The sequence below is a fragment of the Trypanosoma grayi genome (genome assembly GCF_000691245.1).
Source record: "Trypanosoma grayi strain ANR4 Tgr_1185_V1, whole genome shotgun sequence".
Taxonomy (NCBI): Eukaryota; Euglenozoa; class Kinetoplastea; order Trypanosomatida; family Trypanosomatidae; genus Trypanosoma; species Trypanosoma grayi.
In genome coordinates this window covers 4,147-4,580 of record NW_008826804.1, presented here as the reverse complement: position 1 = coordinate 4,580, position 434 = coordinate 4,147, and positions in this window count along the sequence as shown.

The window sequence follows — 434 nt, the reverse complement described above, 5'->3', positions numbered from 1 at the left end:
TTTCTTGCCGCTTCAACAGTAGGTGACATGAGCAGTAGAAGCAGTACTACCACACATCATCATGCAACCTTTACACAAGAAATCAGGTTGAGCGGTCCCACCCAAATACTCTCAAAGCGAGGGAGCCCACAGACGTACACATGCACATTCACTCCTTCAGATACACACCCACATATACATTTATACGTATACAAATGAGCGACAGGGTGGTGATGAGCGGCCGCCCCACCTGCTTTTCTTTCACCCCTCTCTTTCGATTTTCTCCACACTCGTTGCCATTGGTTTACATCACACGTGTACAGTCGCAATGACTGTGAAGAAACCAGACAGGGTAAAAAACAAGGTGCAAATAAAAACACACAAACCCAAAGCCTGGAACAACAAAACACTGCTGCCTAGTTGAGAGCGGGCGTATGCAAGTCTCTCACACACAC